The 17,973-nt window shown below is 48.7% G+C and overlaps 1 protein-coding gene across 4 annotated transcripts in view; it reads right to left on the reverse strand.

The window, feature by feature from the left end:
• The window catches only part of DIS3L2 (DIS3 like 3'-5' exoribonuclease 2), a 204,361-nt gene that overhangs the window by 13,259 nt on the left and 173,129 nt on the right, over window positions 1-17,973 (reverse strand). The gene's annotated exons all lie outside the window — the stretch shown is intronic.

Genomic DNA, 17,973 nt, shown 5'->3' on the forward strand with positions numbered 1-17,973 from the left:
CCTGCGCACAGAGTGGCAATCTTGGGGGCTGGCTAGGGGCACCTGGGACTGAGACCAGGAACCTGCAGCTCTCGCYGTGGCCGTCGGTGGACAGGTTGGCCAGGGGAGATGAACAGGGCCCTGTGTTCCTGGGGTACTTGCTACGGCAGTGATACATTCCCAGCCGCAGACTACTTGCCAAGAACTCAAAAGAGAAAGGAAATAATTAAAGACAAACCCAGAGGAGGAATAAGCACATGACAGTTGTAATCGGCAGTGGAAATGTTCATCTTTACGAAAAAGGAGCGCTGTCAAGAAGAGCTTCATGGAGGCTCCCAGGGCAGGAAGCGTATTGCCCTGAAGAGGCCACCGCTTCAAACCTGCGGGGAAAGCAGGACGGACGCTGTCGCAGAGGCAGTGCGAAGAAAGGGGCGAGGAATGGGAACAGGCCACCGATCCTGCCCCCTGAAATACCCGCTGAACAAGCAGATGCTACTAGAAGACCAACGGATCAGTCGGCAGGGTGTGAGGTCCACCTGTGGCCCAGCGCAGGAGCAACAAGGGCTGCAGGTAACGCGGCAGGGTCCGGGCACACTCATGACAGCCCATTTCCCAAAGGCTGAGCACAGAAATTGCTGCTCCTGTGCAGCTAAGCCAGCAGATGGCAACATCGGTCCCTCTATGGCCCCCGGCACCAGGGGCTGCAGGACAGCATGGCCCAAGGGTCCTGGGCACCCAGGCCGGCTCTGCCTTACGACACCAGGGGTGGAGAGGCAGGGCAGCAAGCGGCGCCCGGCGGGTTACAGCGTGGTGATCCCCATCTCCCGGGTGCAGGGGAAAGCCCCAGCTCTCGCCCAGCCACCGCGCACGCAGGCAGCACGTGGTGATGGGCAGGCTGCGAAAGGCAGTGCCTCTCCTTTCCTTGGGTTTTGGTGCAAAGAAAAAGGGAGACGTTTCCAGCGCTAGCCCTGGCTACGCAGACGCACACGTGGGTGAAGGCCAGCCACAGAGCCCCTCTGCCTCCCTAGAAACATGGCGGGGATCAGGACCTTCGGAGTGAGTTGTAAAACCTTTTTAAAGAAAAAGCAATAAGTACATCCACGAACAATATTTCCTCTTTGTCACAGGCGAGCGTGTTTATCTCATGTCCTAGAGACAAACGCTGCGAGTGAGTGTTCAGGCAGCCCCTGCGATTCATCTTGTTCCTGCTGCTCACAAGAGCGTGAGGCCCTTAGCTTGTATCTCCAGCAACTCTTTAGGCTGGATGCAATTTCCACCAGATTATTAAATTCTGCATTTTCTTTTGCCATTTGGGGGGTTTTGGCCTTTGAATTTTCCTGGGGGTATTCTTGTTCTGATATTGCAGGTACCACTGAATTGAAGCTCATGCCTGAGAGCACTCCTGCTTTTTTACACCTGAAAAAACTCGTGTGCACTTCCCACACTCTCTGCAAAATCATTCTCTTCCTCTTCTACAGGTCCACACCTGGAGGGAGCACCAGCCCCAGAAACCCCGCATCAAGGAGAGGTATCTGGCACACAGATGAATTGGCAACACGGACAGGAAAATCTTATGAGGAGCTTTACACCCATGACAAGGTGCAGGATGTGACCCTAGATACTCAGAGCTCTAAAGCTACTTGTATCACTCACTGCACCCAAACCCAAGATAGAAACGTTGCAGAAGAGAAGTGGGTCTGAGTGCATTGCCCTGCCGTGGAGAAATCCTCCAAAAGCCGACAGCTCCAGCAGTTGCTCCCCTTTCCAGACGGGCTTCCAGAGGAAACCGCTAGGGCAAAAGAGACAGTCGTTGTCCCCAGCAGCTCTGTAGCAGAGCTGCGCCCTCACCCCAAGCACACAGCTCTGGGGGAACACAGCTCTGTTTTGTGCTTCCAAGAAGTGGGTAACACAGATGAGGTCAGACACTACGCTACATATATATCCAGGAGGGAAGAGAAGCCCCAGGACCCCAACGGGGTCAGTTCGTATCAGCTCAGGTTAATGAACAACGGTGATCTGGGGAGACTGCAATGCCCTGGGGGTCAATGCTGAAATGCCCTGTGGAGATGGAGGGTCCTTCCCAGCTCCCAGTCCCATGGGAGTCCCAGAGCTACTCCCCGAATGCACCCCATTTGAGCGGCCCAGACAGTCATTGATGCGCTGCAGGCACGAAAGGGAGGAACAAGATGGGGTTGTTCTGTGGTAGCTCCTAGGGAGCCTTGTTTTAAACGTCATTCCCCCAAGATTTAGTCCCCAAGGAGAGGAAAACACCCCCCTGCATGGCAGCTTTCAAAAGGGAACGGTCACAGCTAGGCTAATCCAGAGCATGTGAGAGAGTCTGACGGGGTCTGAGCGAACGGGCTGGGACAGCAAACAAGCTGGYACCTGCGCCCAGAGTTAAGCCAGGTCACCTATTTCAGCAAAGAAAGGGGGYCTGTGGGTCAGCTCCCTCAGGACATGAGGAGGGAGGCCAAGATCTGCAAAGAACAGGTTAATGCGGAGGTCTAACTGCATCTAGAAACACCGAGACTTTGCACAGGACGTGAGAGACTCAGGAGGACGAGCCCAGGGCTCAGACGGCAGGTGAAGCCAGCACAGCTTCGGCTGCTCCGGAGCRGCAGAGCATGGCAAAGCCACCGCCTTCTCGCCCTCCCCAGGTAGCCTTCCCCGCTGCCGTCCAACGCCGGGACATGCTGCCGGAAACCCCACTGAGCTCTTGAATTCAGGATATTCTCATGTTTTCACTAGCCCATTTTAAAAGACAGCTGCCACGCGCTGCACTTCGAGCTAGCGTCCTCACTAGGGTTTCAACTCGGCAAGCGCTACTCTGCGGCTCGGAAAAAAGAAATGGATCATCAGGCAGCCTGGAGCTGAAGCCTGGCTGGCAGCGGCCGGGGGCCAGATGAACGCCTGGCGCTATCGTTACTGGGAGCAGCGCTGAAACCCTGCTAGCTCGTCGGCAGGTCAAACGACAGGAGGGGKTTTTTTTTCTTCCTTTTTTTCTTAAAACAGCCTAGCTTGGAGTTTGGCTCGGTGTGGCTGGCAGAGAGGAGCGCAAAGAAAAATATTTCATGGCTAAAAAAATGGAGACAGAAAGACTAGTCCATCTGAAAGCGCACTGAATGAATCCCATGTGAAATGCATTCTAACGCCATCGCTACAGTTTCCTCTGGATTAGCTGAGCTATCCTTGGCTCCCGGCTACATAAAATCCCATAAACAATATGATCTGAACTTTTGCCCTTTCAGCACTCATGCAAGGTTTCCTCCGCTGTCCTGCGGAGAGAGGTGGGGGCTAGCAGGTGGCTCTGCCTCCCGTAGGTGCTCGCAGATACCAGCTGTCCTGCTCGCCGGGGCTGCACGAGGGAGCATTTCCAAACCTGTTCAATGCATCATTTAGCGYGTGCACATGTGAGAGGGAGGAGAGGGAGAGTCAGGACGGCTTGAGAGGTCTGTAACATGCGTAAGCATCTTCTGCCGGCTCTTTCAATACCCAGATTTTGCTTATGAGTTATGGGCTTGGTGCAGGAGTTAGTGGGTGAAATTCTATAGCCTGCCTTATGCAAGAGGTCAGGYGGAGGGTAGGGTTTTCAATAGCGCTCGCTTCCTAGTTTCAGATGTGATTGTGGCATGTCAGCTTCTAAATCCCACTGACTGCTGGGGAGATTTCAGGCTCCTGAGATGCTCTTAGACTTGGTGCTTTTCAAAGTACTTCAAATGATGGTCTGCAGGCAAAGAATAACCATCTTGAAAACTGTCCAGCTAAGGGGGACTGATAATGCCCTGACGGCTGCCCCAAATGCAAGTTGCTGGGCTGTAACTCTTCTCACCCAGCTCCCACCAAGAGCCAAACATCTGTGGGACATGGGAAGAGGAGCTGTACATTCAGATTCTGGCATTGCTTTAGTAATGGTGATACTATTTGCTCCGTAAAAGGTTAGCAAAACCCTTCCTGATCTCTTTACAGCAACCTTGAAAAACTATTCACATCCCCAGCAAGTTGTTTTGTTGATGGCAAATAAAATATTGGGTTTTCATGCCAAATCTCAGCAGAGCAAAGCAGGCAAGTAAAATGTCTGTTTGGCTGCAGTGTTTCCATGGCAATGCAGCCAGGCTATACAATAGTCATCTAAGTGCCCACTCTCCCTGATTAACTTGACAAATGACATTAGCAAATCAAGGTTTGCTGCACGGGGAGAGACAAGAAGTACTTTGTTTGCAATCTAGTAAGTGCAGGAACAAGGCAGGCAGCTTGGTTAAAGCAAAGRCACATTAAAACATTCCACCAGCGTAACAGACCCATAAGCTTCAGAGCAAAYGGCAGCGAGGTATGGCCAAATAGACGAGCACAGCTCTTTCCCCATGCCTTCTTATTCACCTCTATCGCCTCCTGGAAGATGTAACTGCTGGGTGTATCCCAGGCATTGAAGTGTTTTCATAGCTGAAGCATAGGCACAGAGATCAAATCCCAAACACCAYGTAGCTTTCCCATGGCTGGATTTTCCATGCTTTGGACATGCTGGAGAAGTCAGKCCCCTCTTTGCCTGTTGTTCATTGGGGCAATCTGCTTGCAATGGGACAGAGCTGAATCACCCAGAGCTGGAGTCAGAGCTTTCCTTCCAACAGGCTGTCCATCCAGTTGGGTGAGCTGGCATAATTTAAAGGTTCCCAGCATCTTTCCAGCATCTCAGACTTGAACCAGGTATGACTGAATCATTTCTGCAAAGGCTACCGAATTTCCTTCCCCTATCCCTCTACAGGATCCTATCCACTCATCTCCATCCTGCCTCCCTCTCACAGCACTTGCTCCCCCCTGTGCAGGAAACAAACCTTTTGCTGTTCAAACTCCTTCCCAAGCTCCGGCTGACTGTGCAGATGGGTTTATGCTCCCTGCTCAGCACAGGTCTGTGCTTTGCCTAGCAGGCAGGGCCTGCTCTGGTTTCTCAACCCATAGCTATGTGTCTGTCTCAGGTGCCCAACTTTGTGCTGGCTCCAAATAGGGATAGGGAAGAAGAGCTTTGAAGGCATCAGACTTGGCCTGTGGTCGAATCAAGTGGTACTATGAGAAGCTAGCACTGAGAAAAGGAAGCCCTGGCCTGATGAACAGCACAGCCCCACACAGAGCTTGGCCACTAAAACCCAACGGCACTTTCTGGTGTTAGAGCATCTCCTTCCTCATGCTTTGAGTGAAGGCACAGTCAGGCTTTGGAAGCTCTGCAGGGCAACCAGCATTTTTGTGAAYGCCTGAGAAAGCTGTAAAGACATTGACGGATACATATCCCCTTGCTAAGGGCAGTACGTAGCTGACAGCCTTAGCGCTCTGCTGGCTTGAAAGGGATTATCACTGCAGAGCAATCTCATAACAAAAAGGGACCTACAGCCACCTCCATGGAACAGACTAAATCCTGCTGCACTCGCCAAGAGAAAGTCACTTTCCACAAAAGGATGCAAACACTACAGTGCACGGTGGCAGGCCCAACAGCAGCAGCGGTTGAAGGACAACAGTAAGGAAAACAGCCCCGCAGTTCAACCAATATAATCTCTCCAAAGAGTTAAATCCAAAGACTTAGTCTAGTGCCCTGGATACAGTGCGACTTTTTCTTCTTTTCTTTAAATCAAGTATGTTTATTTTTGATTACAGCTCTTCCATGAAGCAAAGGAACTCGGGAGGTTTCTATAAAAACTCTTCTAAAAGCAACATTAGCTAACCCCGCATCTCTTGAGAGCGCAGCCAATGACAGAATCATGCTCTTTGGCCAGTAGCCGGAACGGAGCTTGTGATGGCCCTTTTCCATGCAAAATCCTGCAAGAAAGATGTACTGTCTTCCCAGGGACGCTATGCCAGTCCAATGGACATGAACATCTTCAGCCATGCCCTCCAGAACAGGACTGCTGCTTGAAGAGTTACRAAAATTAAACCCTCCGTTAGCCAAAATTTGGATGGCACGGTTATATATGAGCTTTGCAATATTGGTGTGGAGCTCCCTTTGCCAAAGACTGTTGCCAAAAGCCCCAAAGCCCTACTTTTTTTGAAAGAAAAAGTAGTAATAGGCAAGAACACTGGCGGTTCCTGGCTTAATGAAAGTCATTTGTGCTCCTTTTGCAGCTAGCGGTAGCCTTACAAAGCCGACCTGAATAATGGAATTACTCCACTTTCTGAGATTGCTCAATTAGCTCTTGGTTAAAACTGTTAACATTGAAACTTGATGAGAATAGCAGCTCTGAGGCAGTTTCAGATTCATTTCTTACTAAGCTAGAATGGCTTTTCTCTCTAATGAACTCCCTTGCTGGGGTATAATGAATGCCCTTTTTATTAGCTATGGTGCCTTCCCAGTAATAGATGCCTAGAACAAAAATGCATGGGAGATTTTTCCTGAATTCATATGTCATTTACTGGCTACTCCTGCACCTTTAGGCTGGAAAGGCCATGATACCACTTTCTTCACTTTATCCAAATTAAGTGCGGTACAGTGGAAAACTGTTTAAGCTCAGTACTAAAGCTGGGCTACTGAAGACATTCGGCATGATTAGGAATTAATTGCTTAAAGCCTGATGTACTTGGTTTGCACACGGGGATTTACACCGCTAGAAAAACCTCAACCATTTGCCTAAGTTCCTTTGAAATTATTGACACCACTTTGCAGTGCTGTTACATAACAGAGCTGACTTAATCTGGCAGAACAACGTCAGGTCAGACGTCGAAGCGTTGAAGACAGCACAAGCGGCGCTAGGGCTCTCAGCTGCTTGGCTGCACAGATGGCAAATGTTCCCCTCCTGGCCTGGGAGCTCTTCAACCTCATCTGTGGTTTGTATTAAAGAGATAAAGGCAAAGCCTGTCCGTCCCATCACCCCACGTCCCACCTTGATCCAAGCGGCAAAGGAAACGTCATCTAATTGAAAAGAGAGACTGTTGCAGAGGACRCAGCCTCTGTGGGCTGTGCCTTTTCATTAAATGTTAATATGACTGCAGTCTGCTCCTTTTCATGCAAATCGGCTGCAACCTTCAGACTCCTGGCAGGATGCTAAAGTGTTCCTCTGTGCCAAGATGGCATCTTCAGCTGCCATGGGCCAGGGATGAAAGCTTAGACCAGCACTCATCCACATATGACACAAAGGCACAACTTCAGAGGACTCCCTTGGTCCCAGCTGCGGCATCCTCCAAAATTTTCTTGAGWCTATCAAATTTTTGAGCCCAGGGCAGAGGACATCACCCCCAGCATGACAGACACAGGCAGCTCACCCTCCATGAATGGGCTCGCTGAGCCAGAAAACCTCTTTTCCACACTTTCCCCAGGGGTCCCAAAGCAGCCCTCAGAGTGCCGTTTGCTCAGCATGGGCACGGAGCCCCACAATTACACCACAATGTAGAAATGCCTCCAGCAGCCAGGGCTGTGCCAGTCTCCCTGGTCGTGCTGGATGTCAGCACAGAAGTAGCAGCACTTTTTAAAAGTCCTCCTTTGAAACACAACTTCCTCACCCTGCCTGAGCACTTCTCTATGGCCAAGAAGATGTAGCTTCATAAAGGTTTGAGATCATTGCAGACAGCTCCAGGAGCTGCTCAGCTTGCAATCTCAGCCCTGCTCCTGCAGACCCCTATCAGACTCATTTTGTCATTTCAGAGAGCCACCAGCTCACAGAGACATCATCTCTCTGAGGGAGCTACGAGAGGAAGGTCAAGGCCTCGCTCGCTCTCCACAGGGGAGGGATAAGCAGTGACCACTAGGGCACAGACCAAAATGGTGCGTTCAAACTAACAGGTCTCATCTGGGGGATCACCGCCTGGGCTGTGAAGCCTCGCTTTGGGGAACCATGTTGGAGGCTCTCAAGCAGGGGTGCTGCCTGGCAGCCTGGGGCCAGACCCAGGTGGTCTACCCAAAACAGTTTTCTCTGGCCCACGAGAATCCCAGTGGGCAAGAGAGTCCAGAGCTAAGCCAGACCCAAGAGAGTGCGTAGGACAGGGGAAATACCCTGCAAACACAGCTCCCAAAGGAGAGGTTGGCAGTCCATGTTCCCAGGATTACAGCCTGATATGCGACTGGCTCCGAAAGCAGAGCTTATGACAAGAATATTCTCCTAGACACATAGTATTAGTGTCATCCAGAGTCTGGCTAAGAGGGGAATGGAAAGAATTCCTGAAGAAATGCAGACAGCCTCTCTCCTGACGTGCAAGTCTCCGGCYTCGCACATCAGGACAGCACTGCCTCATATCAGACTGCATTTCCCACTAAAATGAGGAAACAGGAATGAAAGGCACCTTTCCTTGCAGTTAAAGTTTACACAAGTGATTTATAGGTCAGAAAAATTAGCAAGTCCGTGGCTGAGTGCTCCATACAACAGCATGTGTTACATGGCTGCTGACCACAAATGCCAAGACCCATTAGGTGGAAGCAAAGGGCAGCACAATGGAGAGTTAAAGATGCTTTTTGCCCATTTAATTAATTAGTTAGGCCTCTTTTCCATCCCCTGCAGCCTTCATTAATGTAACATTGAAATGAAGGAATATTAACAATTCAGACAACACATTAATATTAACACAACACCTGCAAAATGCAAATGCAAGTCCATTAGGTAAACAGATGATCTTAAGCCATCAAGGCAGAAACAACATTCTGATATTTTCTAGCAGGAGTATCCTGTGGAGATACTGTCCATCACTTCCGCTCCATTATAATGCCATGGCCCTTGTAAGTAGGGGCTCCTTATCTGATCCTAGTCCCTGAAAGAATGAGAAAAACTTACATTTTCATTAAAGCATTTGCCAGTTTCGTATGGAAAGTGTCTTTCTAAAGCCATGTCATGAACCAGAAAGATCAGAAAGGATTTTTAAAAGGATTTTATCTCTGCACTAGTGAAGGATGGAGATAAAATCGAAGCTGATAGCTTGTACATATTAACCTGCACTTGGGATTGCTTCAGAAGCTGAGCTTTTGGTTAAGATTAATCTGAGATAAGCTTTCTATATGACAGGAACAGTTAATTGTCCAGAGGACTGACAGTGCCATGGATCCACAGAACTGCTAGAACTGTCCTTCAYGTACCATGTCCCTCCATCAGATGGCTAAAACTGTCCCAGCTGTTCCAGMTAAGGAGACTTTCACATCCTGCGTGCATTTCTCCCTTGAGTTTTTGGCTTTGCTACTTCCAGCTTACCTGGCATTGGAGAGTTGATTACTTCTAAAGTGGGAGACAAATTGATGGACAAAAGGGAAATAACAAAGAAGGGGTGAACTTCCCAGCCTGGGAGTGTGAGATGGCCAATGACTGGGGAGAGCATCCATCTACCAACCCAGACGTGACCCTGGGACAAACAAACAGGAGTCTGCCGAAGCTCGCAAAAAGATGAACAACAAAAGCCAGCTAAAAAAGTAAAGTAGTGCATGGAGAGTAACCTAAATAATCCAGCAGCAAAAGGCAGCAGTGGCAGGGCAACCCAATGTCTACCCCATGACRTCCATGAAATGAAAGCCAGGCAGTGGTTTGCTAAATAATGCCCTCYTTCTCTGGCGGTCTCTGGTCCAACCTCCTGCTCAAAGTAGGATAACCTCAAAGCTAGATCAGGTTGGCCTTCTCCAGTTGAGCTCTGGAAATCATCAAGGATAAATAGCCACASCACAGCCCCTCTGAGTCCCTGTTCTGGTTCTTAACCACTCTCATAGTGAAAAGCAGTGGTAGCTGGAGTGCTGTTTGGGCTCTTAGGAAGAGAGCTCCAGGAGGRGCATTCACCCAGACTGGCCAGCCTTTAGAAAGGGCCTTGCTGGAGAAGCATTTCTCTGGAGAAAGTGGCTGCAGATCAAGGGAATTGGAACCACCATTAGGACCACTGGGTCTGAGATCTATGTCAGGTAAACACATTTCAACTTAGCAAGGTTCCTAGTGGACACTCAAATCCAGCTGGTTCCTGGCTGTGGGATGTTCTGCTGAGGGTGCTTTCCAGGTGGGGCTGTGGCTGTGGAGCAAGGATCACAGCGCTGTCCATCACTGCACTACTTCAACCTCAGATTTTCAGTTGTAGCACTGAGTGTGGGCAGGTTAAGGGGAATAGTTGTATCAATACGGAGTGAGGGATCCAGCTGGCTCCAACTATATTATTCTTGGTCTGAAATTATTGTGAAGCACAACACATGAAAGTTCTGGTTACCAAGACTTTCAAAGACATGGAAACCCTAGGGGGAGGGGAGCAAGGTATGAGGGACACGGACAGCAGATCAGGGTTAAAACAACCCATAAAAGTTGGTAAGGAGATGAAAGGGAAATGGGCAACACTGCATTTGGGGTGCTGTTTTCTAAATAAGGACTACTGAAATAGTCTGGATAGTTTCTGTTTTCGGGCAGGCTTTTGGCAGATTAAAATGTCCCAGAAGATTTTATATCCAGCTCTTACAATCTTAAACTAAATATTAGGTGAGAAAAACATGCTTCTAAAGAAAAGAGTCAGGCATAGTCCTGAGTGAAAAACAATGAGCAGGAGAACTAGCATATCAGATTTGTTGAATGTACAATMAACAGCAGGTTTCCCCCCACACTAAAAACAAAGCCAAGGGAATGAAATACAAAGAGGAAAAGTTATAGGAAATTTAGGCAATCTGCCTCCACCTCGAGTTTTCCCCAAGCACGACAATAACCCTGCATGGCCTCAGCAGGCAGGCTGGGACTACTCCTGGAGTTACACCGTAAATTCCTGACACTGTCTTGCCCCCTTTGCAGCATGACAGACTCAAGGTACAATAGGTCTTTTCCATCTGTAACTTCTCTCTCTTGACTTTTATGTGCATTGATTCAAAAGCTATTTGATTTACTGGCATAAAGTTCTGAAGAGTCTGGTTTGGTCTAAGGACAGCCTGAGGTTAAAGACAGCAACGCGGTTTCACCACCCTGTCCATTACAAGAAAATGTTCAGGCCTGGATTTACAGTCACGTTCCAGCGAGCCCACACATCACGGCAGGCTGAAATTAGCCTCGTTTATGCAATGGGATTGAGAAGAATCAGCTAAACATTGTACTAAGTTCAGCACACAACAGAGAAAGCCAAACAGCAAGAGAGCAGGCATTTAACAGCACACTTGCTGTCAGAGAAGTGCAAAAGGAGGGTGCACAGTTGTAGTGACAGAGGTTTGTTCACCTCCAACTGGAGCTATATACAGACAGACAGCTAAATGAGGATAGATAGGTAGTTTCAATGAGACCATACCAGATAAGGATGGGTGGTCTAGCTGTAAGCTAGGAAGAATTGTGTCCCTAAAGCCCAGAGGTGGATATGATGACCTCCAGAGGTGGTTTAGCAAGAGAGGACTTTGCTTCTCATCACGCTGCCGAGATTGTAGAAAAGAAAGAACAAGCTCTGTTCACACTGAGGTCTACAAAACCTCACAAGCTGCTGTGTGAAGGTAGCAAATGTGTCAGTCCCTGGCTATCACAACACGAGGTCTAACCTGGTTACTTCTGCTAGTTCCTCCACTGACTTTTATAAGCCCCTCAGCTGCATCTAAGAACAGAGGAATCAAAACTAAAATCACTATGACATTCTGAAACTGCTCCTTTGGGACAGGGTTTTACTGAATCAAGAAAAGCTTGATTAAAGTGAAAGACACAAGTTTGACGAAAGAGAGACCTTGCAATGCTACCTTCCAACTTTTGAACTGGGAGCTGCAACTGGAGTTCAGCAGCACAGGTCAGCCTTCTGCAAAAGTCTACCATCACCAAAAAAACAGACGTGCAGATCTGTCAGCACATTTGTGTTGCTAAAACCAGCAGATCTCAGCACTGGATCCCAATAAGATCTGCAACATTGTCATCTTGGCAGAGCTACATGCCTTTTAATCCTTGGAAAAAGAGCATTTCAGGCATTGATTCTTGTCTTTGCATTTGAGTGTTTCAAAGCCAAAACAACAACCTCTTCTGGAGCATGGGGCATATCCTAAGATGCCCTGGAGTTTTTTTGTCCTACAGACACTGAGTAGTAAACTCTGTATGACAAAACTGAAATAAAACCATATATCCTCATATCTTGGTGAACCTCCAGTCCAGGCCTGACAGATACTTGGCCCTGSGTGCTGCATCTCCCAGACAGTTTAACCTTGAATGAACAGGGCACCTCTGTACATTTAAAAGTAGGAAGCACAACATTAAATCTTTGATATCAAAATCTCCATCCTGGACTGGACTGCAATGCTCTCTTCCTTCCTAGTGCCTCTGTCTGTCAGTCTATAATGGGAATCATCAGAGAAAGTCATCTGCAAAGACCCTGGTGTTGAAATTGCAATGGTGGCTCCAGCCCTGGCACAGCAGGACCTCAGTGCTACAAACCACTAGCAGGGTGACTCAGAYTGTCATGGCGGTTGGATCCCAACCAGCCATATTCCTTCCTGGCAACCCGCCTTGTCATGCCTTCACACTCAGCAGTCAAGTGTGAATGACTCAGGTCCTAGATCTCTGGCCGCCAGGTGTACATGCTGGGCTGACCCTTTCCAAATCTGAGAGTACCAGCCTGAAACAGCTCATGTGATGAGTTCACTGCAACCTCAGAGCTCAGACACAGCTGACAGATACCTTCTCCTCCCCCAAACCTGAAAACACTGTGGGATGGGARAAGAGCAAGTGGCCATGATGAGTGCTATTTCCTAGGAGATCTCTGAAGCTCAGGTTGCACAAGTGAGAACACACGGAGGTCWCTCAGAGAATGGAAATGCAGTGTCATGTCTCTCTTGGAGTCTGACACCAAGATAGCTGGAGTGGGGCTGCCCAGCCCTGTAGCATGAGTTGTTCAATAGGGTCAGAGTAAAAGGTTTGGGAGCTTCCTCCAGCTGATCAACTTGTTAAATCCAGACAGCTGCAGAGGTGGCCAGTGAAGTTGAGCTTCCATCAGACGCCCTTCATTGACCAATTCCAGCAGGGAACAAAGCCACTAAGAACCCCTGCCTGCAGCAGCAACACGGCTGTGCTAAGAGGTGCAAAGAGAAAGGGAACACACACACACCAGTTAAAACACACAATCCAAGTGCCCTGGAAGGGGCATGGAYTGTGTGAATGGTAACGCACAGCAGGAAGTACAACAGCTTCTGTTATTGCTCACATTTCATGTACTCACTTACTGCTGTCCAGATGCACATCAGCAGCTTCTGCAACTGCTTGTGGGAGTGAGTGCCTCTGCAGCAGGAGTGGTACCAAGCCCATTTCTGCCTGACCTTGCACCATAACATACTGAGATAAATCCCATACTGCAGGGAAGCAGTTCTGGAGCAATGCGTGGTTCGGCCTGAATGTCAAGGCATGGGAAATGCAGCTTATGGTACGTGCAACCCAAGCACATTACACCCTCTTTGAAAGCCACTCTCCCATTGTTACTTAACATCCTGCAAGTTTCAGCCAGAGACACACTCTCCCTTCCATCCACGCTCTGAACTGGCCTGAGAATGGCTGGGAAGAAGAAAGGGAGCTTGAAATGAACTGTGGAAAGATTTAAGTGCTTTAACTGCTGCTTTCCAATACAATTTTCCACTTGGGGCAGGGGAAGGGAAGGAGGAGAGCCTGACAGCAGTTTAGAGCCAGTCACAATTGTGACAGGTTCTTCTTTTCCATTTCCAACCAACTCACAGAGAGGAGGAGTACTTTAACCTCCATTAATTATCACAGCCTTATTCCAGCCCAGGGTTTCAGAGCAGCAGTGGCAAACTCTTAGGACCAGTTATGAGCAGGTTCTGTCTCAAACTGTGCTGTTCAGCTCAGTGCAGTAAAACTCTGTCATTCACAAAACCAAGAGCTAGTGCAACTCTTACTACAGTACTCAGTTTGCAGCTAAGGGCCATCTCCCATAGGCAGTATCAATACTGCCAGAAAAGGGGATTACAGAAATGACTTCTTGCATGCMAGAGTCTGAGAACAGGTTAAGACCATTTAACAGATACATCTGTTGTACATCCAGGCCATATGCACACAAAAAAAGGGAGCTTAACAGATGAATACATCACTTCTGCTTTCTCTCTCCGGCTATCAGAGAATCCTTCCATAACACTAGTCCCACCGTCCCATGATGAAATTTATTGCATTTATCAGTACTGATCATTGGATATGCAGCTTGAAAGTGTGAATGTGTTCTTAAGAGACAAGAACAGCTTGAATACACACAGCCTTCATGAAATGGTTTCTCACATAGCCATACGCTGTTCTGTTTCCTTACAAACTACCAAAGTTCACTCTAAAAATCAGCTTTAACTGAGATGTGCCTGGGCAGGGGCTCAGCGTCCCCTAGCTCAGCATTGCAGCCCGCACCCCGCTGCCCTGTGTTCCTGGACCTGTCACCGGCTGATTGTGTTCCTGCTCAAGTCCCGAAGGGGCCGACCCATCCTCACCCGATCTTCCCTGCAGAGACCTGGCCCCGGCTCCCACCCACGTGGTACATTCCCAGCGACCGGCTGCAGAAACCATCCCTTCGTGCTTAGCGATGACAACGTGCGTCATTCTCCTTTCCCTGGCGACACAAGACCTGTGCAGAGCTGTCCTCTCTGACACTGCTGCCTTGCAGCTGTTCACAGGTATTTTTTAGGATTACCCTTTGCCAGTGAATAATATGGCTGGGGAGACGGTGCTGCAGTAAGAGCTCTTCCCGGCTGCCCTGCAGTCACAAGAGGAGGTGCAGGTGAGGAGCCGGGGCACAGTACAGGCACTTTGGGGCTACAGGCTGAGAAGCAGCCCAACTACGAGCAAGGCTGCTGTCACCCCCGTTTCACCGCCTTGAACAGCTGATGGCTCCAACCGGGACAAATTTACCACTACACAGCCAGTAAGGAAAAAGGCAGTGTGGCTGTGTGCATACAGACACATTGTAAAGTAGGAAGCAGGATTGACAGCAAATCCAAATTTACAGTGATTTGGACAGATTATCCAGGGATGCTGAGATTCACACACCAGCAGCCGTCAGCAGCTCCGCAGGGAGCTCTGAGTCACACAGGAACTAGCCTGGAGAGCAATCACTATTGCACAAATGCTCTTGAGCTGCAACAAAGGGGACAGAGAGGAGTTTCCCATCGAAAATCCTTGAAGTCTTTATCTCCCTTATGTAGGCTTGGGAGGGTACTTCCTCCTGCTTAGACAAGTGAAGCAAAGCATCTTGCGGCAGCTGGAGATACTGGCAAGGAAACACCCAGTGACATTAATCAACAGGGAGCAGCAGTCATGGCAGTACGGGACATTCATCCTGCCAGCGTCACCATGCTGGCACTTGCAACTGCTCTGTGCTCCTCTGTGAACAAGTTTTTCCTCAAAATCAGCCCTTCTGACTCCTTTGTGAAAGAAGATTTTCCTGAAATTGTCTGTGGCTCTGACTAGCCAAATATATTTTTAGAGTTGACTTCGGCCCTGCAACTGCCACTCACAAGCTTCCTACGCCWACAACTGCTCGCTTGAGTGGAGGCTCAGGATCTGCTGGCAGCTCCCTGCTAGACAAGAACAACCCTCACCCCCACTGGCAGCCAAATCTCAGAGCAGGACAACACCACGTACAGCAAGACCAACCAATGCAACTTGGTGACCAACAAGCTCCTCTAGTTAATCCCCTCATCACGGTGGCACTGTGACACTTGTCTGGACACCAGGCTATCTGCAGAAGCCAAAGTCACTTCATTGCCTTGCCCCCTCCCCTGCTGGCTCTCACTCCCAGTCTTAGAGACAGTTGACATAATTTTGGTTGAGCACTGACTGCATTCAGTTCACAGCAAGACACATCCATTCGTTCATTCTGACCCCCCCTTTTTTTTTTTAATGAAATGTGTTTCCTATAGTCAGTCCCAGTCTTAGCCCAAGTTCCACCTGCTAATTTTTGTTTTGCCCCATTTCAAAGGATTTAAACCTCTATCTTCTGCTGAAAGACTCCTGTGGTCTGTACAGCAGAGGCAGTGAGACAGTGGTACAAAGTGTCACCCGGCCACCAGGGACACAGCACTGCCATCGCACTGCTTCCTGCAAGTCTGGTCTATGCTGCTGCCCCTGTGGCCCTGAGGAGGAATTCCATACCCTGCAAACCGCTCTGGAAACCAAGCCTGTGGCACTAACAAACTGCCCACGCTCAAATCCTCCTCCCCACCCCCCCACACATGAGCTTTTTATTCCAGGAGCCCTACACGCTACTCTAAGACTGAAAGGTAAAAAACAACAGCAGCGCATACGTAGATTTTAATTTTGTATGTGCTGACAGTCTCTCTTTAATCCTACTTTCCACATTTAAGGTGTTAATGGGAACCTTGATGCATTTCAGAGGGAACACGCACAGATAGAAGACAGATGCGTGAGTCTAAAGCCCTGTTCCCAGATTTCACATCAAGTGCCTGATTTGTTTATATCCATATGATACAATCTCCATAAAAGCAATCAACCACCACCAAAAGGAGATGTTTCAATATGTGCACAGCCTTCACACAGACTAGGCATTAGGTTTGCTTTTATGGTGCAGAGTAATATAATGGATTCCTTCCACAAGTTCCCAAATGTTGTTATTAAGAATTGCTTCTCTAATAAAATATGCTGCAACATACAGTAGTACACGATGTGGCATTTACACAAGTCTTTTCTCTATATAGGACTTGCTGGCTTTTAAACAAATCTGTCTCTTCTATACACTACAGAAGCACAAGATGAATAATTATCTTCTCTGCTTAATAATGTTTTTGCACTGGCCAATTTAACAGCTAATCTTCACAAACCTCTGAGATAGTCCCCCAGCAGCTACATTTGCATGTTGTAATCAAGTCTTGCTATTAAATCATACTTTGCAACAATAGCTGAGCTGTCAAGTATAAACAGCGGCTTTTGCGCTGGCACTGTGCAGATGAAAGCCATGGATAAACATGAGCAAAGCCACGCCATGCTGCCGGCTCAGAGGGCATCTGCTCACACTTTTGGGAGCTCGAGGATGACTGCACCCACTGCAGATCTTGGGACAAGCATCCTTTGTCTCTGTCTGCTTCATGGAGCTGCCAAGTAGCTCGCAGGTTGTTTTCTTGGGGCCTGCACGTTGTTCTCTGCAGYAGTGAAAGTCTGCTGGTTTGGCCCTTGTCCTGTGTCTTACTCCTCAGGCTGCTTTCTACAGTGTCCTTGAAAAACTGAGCACTCTTGGCACAAAAGAGACATCCCTTTGTTGCAAAGGTCTCTCCCTTGGCTGCGTGGGCAGAGCAGCTTGTGGAGCTGGGCTGTGAACCAGATCACTGAACTCTTTGGGGTTAACAGCCCTCCCTGAAAACATGCTGCCCTGTCTTCTGACTAAGCCTCCTTGCTGTCCCAGTTGATGACAGTAGAGCAGGAAGACGTGGCTGTGAGAGGGGACAGGCCAGCACTCCTTCAGCCAAGTGTCACGGCTGGCGTCATTGTAATTTGGTTGCACAGCCTGGGAATGGCTGGTGTGACACATGGCACAACAGTGGATGTTTGATCTTCCTCTGCCTGCTTTTACTAGGGACTGAACCCCTGCTCCTCACTGTCCTAGTCACCCTTCCGAAAGCTCATCCCTCAAAAGACTTATTAACACCAGCTTAGCTCAGCACCATAATCCTGCTTACGTGTATTCACTGAAGCAATATATCTCTTCTCCTCTGCCTTCCTGTGACCTCAGTTTTCTCTTGACTGGGATAGGGACTGTGAAGATGTGAGCAACCCGATTATATCTATCAAACAACTGTACCAAGAGGTGCTTCCTACGAGTTCCCTGCTGCACACATCACTGCACCAGTTYAGCTTGCTATCAGTGCTGAAAGCTCTTACTCTGCATCAGCTTCTGCTTCTCTGCACTCCCCTGCAACCTGCTGCAAGAGCGCAGTAAATAGCAGAGACCTTGCTGAAATCTGCCTTTTGCAGTAGGAGTACCACAGGGCACAGTTTCATCACAGCGATGCAGATCAGATGCAGTTTGGCTGTATCAATGATGTCCTTCTGCCCTAATGATTCTTCCTACACATCAGCCCAACACTTATTTCTATCTTGCCCTGTACTTTCCATTATTCCAGGAGATCTG

The sequence above is a fragment of the Apteryx rowi genome, unplaced genomic scaffold (genome assembly GCF_003343035.1).
Source record: "Apteryx rowi isolate R43461 unplaced genomic scaffold, aptRow1 scaffold_32, whole genome shotgun sequence".
NCBI lineage: Eukaryota > Metazoa > Chordata > Aves > Apterygiformes > Apterygidae > Apteryx > Apteryx rowi.